We start from the raw sequence: 2,647 nt of genomic DNA on the forward strand, positions 1-2,647 counted from the left end.
ATATATATATATATATATATATATATTATAAAAAATTAAAAAGTCACTGAAATTGCTAAAATATAATCATAACCCACTCATCTAATTCATACTAGATTTTTCAAAATATATTTTATAATAAAATTATTTTAACAATATGAATTAATTTGAATTAAGTATCAACCCACAATTTAATGAGATAAAATGAAATAGACTAAGCTAATAAAGAAGTAGATTCAACAAATTATGATTTTTTTTACTTTTCATAAACTAATTTATCACTTCTAGTTATGACCTCCAAGAAATCTAGTGTTGACGTGACTTGTGAGTTGCCATCTCTTTTAATATAGAAAAAATAGAGACACAAATTGACGATGGTTTACTTTGAATGTTCTCGTATAAAGTTGTCGCATTTCAATATGAAATTTCGAGATTATAATTTCAAATTTCAAATTTCAAAAGCATGAGGTAAAAGTTCATATCACGATTTCAATTTTTTATATAAAGTTTGATTCATAAATTTATATTTTATATAAAAAAAAAAAGATTTATTATTTTAAATTTTAAATTTTATATAAAAAAAAAACTCATGTTTGGCATGAAAAGATTGTTTATATCATGTAAAATGATTATGCAAAAGAATAACTAGTTACTATTATTAGTTGAAGTTTATATTTTGTAAAAAAGAAGATTTATCATTTTAAATTTTGTAAAAAACGACCATATTCGACCTAAAGAAATTGTTTATACCCTATAGAATGATTATATAAAAGAATAAATAGGTACTACTATTAGTTGACTAATGAATCCTTCTAAATTAGTATGTGTTAACCATTTTGAACATTTTAATAAGATATTAAAGTATATTTCATTCTTTCTATTCATTATAAAATACAGTATAAAGTACATGAAAAAATGAGTTAAAAAGAGAGTTTTATTTAGAAGTTTCAAATAAATTAATTATTTTAAGTAGTAATTATTCTTTGACATATAATTATATCTTAATTTTGACATATAAATATTTAATGAATATATTTTATATTTTAAGATATAAATAAAAATAAATTTATCATACACCTTTTAAATTAATATTTCTTTAAGTAAAGAAGTAAATAAAAGTCTGTGGCACGTGTTTATTAGCTTCTGTGATTGGAGCAAGTTAAGAATATTTACCATTAATGTTAAGTAGCAAGTGAAGACTGAAGACCAAATGAATAAGTCCAAATTTGAATATCCAAAAGTAAGTATGATTGATATTCAAAGTTCAACCTAATGGAGTACTTCTTTTTTATTATTATTTTCTTCAAAATGATGATACAACTCCATTTCCTTTCTGAATTACTTTTGGCAAATCTTCTTCTAGATTTGTTTCAAGTTTATAATCTTTTCCCATGTAAAATAGGGGAAATCATCCGTAATTTTCGATGAAATAGAAAAGTAGATTTTCAGTCATTTAGGGGTCGTTTGATAAAGTGTATTAACAAAAATAATTCATGCATTAATTATGTATTTTAGTAATATCTTGTTTGGTATACTTTTTCGAATATTAATTATACATTCTATTGTGTATTAAGGTGTGTATTACTAATATTATGAATGTATCTTCAATATCTACCAAACAATAAAAAAATAGTGTGCTTTCTTTTCTAGACCATCATAAACTGGTTTGTAAACTTTGAGGAGTCGTTTGGTTACTAAGATTAAGATCCAGATTCTAGGATCATTAAATCTTGGATCACTCTCTTTGTAACCAAACGACCCCTAACACACATCATGTTGTATAGGAAATTAGAAGATAGTGATTTTGGAGAAAATTTTATGTGTCTATTTTCTATCCACTGTAGCTGTTTTATACAAGTTTTGTACATAAAATAAATGAGAAATGAAAATACAATATTTACACTTGTCCATTCTTTATTTGTCTATGTACTAGCAAAATAACTAATTAGATTTTTGAATGTGCATAGCACATGCTCCTTCACAATTGTATTTGTGTGTGTACGTATGAGATTATGTCCAGCTGATGTGAGATCAATGGTCCTTGGATCTACATGTGTCCTCCCTTTTATTTTTCGTAAAATTTTAATCTCCAACTTTGGACAAAGACTTCCTGTAGTCTGAAAATTGATCCACTTCTCTCCTCTTCTCCATTTCATCATCTTTTCCATTTCTCTGTTTAATTACTAGACCATGTTGTACTCCAATATCCCCCCTCCAGTTGGAGGGGAGTGAAACAACATCCAACTTGTCAAGTGCAGATCTGTGAGGAACCCCTGATAAGGGTTTTGTGAAGAAATCAGTCAGTTGAAAGGAGGAGGGAACAAAATTGAGAGATATTAAGCCAAAAAGAAATTGTTTTCTCACAAAGTGGCAATCTAATTCCACATGTTTAGTATGTTCATGAAAAATGGGATTTCGAGCTATGTGAATTGCCGCTTGACTGTCGGAATGAACCGGGACTCGCAAAGATGGTAAAACTGAAAGGTCAGTCTGAAGATGAGTCAACCAAGTGATTTCAGCAGTGACTCGGCGCATTGATTTTTATTCCGCCTCGACGGAAAAGAGGGATATAGAAACTTGTTTCTTTGACTTCCAAGAGACAGGAGACCCTCACAAGCTTATAAAAAGACCACTAACAAAACGACGAGAGTCTGGACAAGGGCCTAAT

This window comes from Solanum tuberosum, unplaced genomic scaffold (genome assembly GCF_000226075.1).
Source record: "Solanum tuberosum cultivar DM 1-3 516 R44 unplaced genomic scaffold, SolTub_3.0 scf00442, whole genome shotgun sequence".
In the NCBI taxonomy this organism is placed as follows: Eukaryota; Viridiplantae; Streptophyta; class Magnoliopsida; order Solanales; family Solanaceae; genus Solanum; species Solanum tuberosum.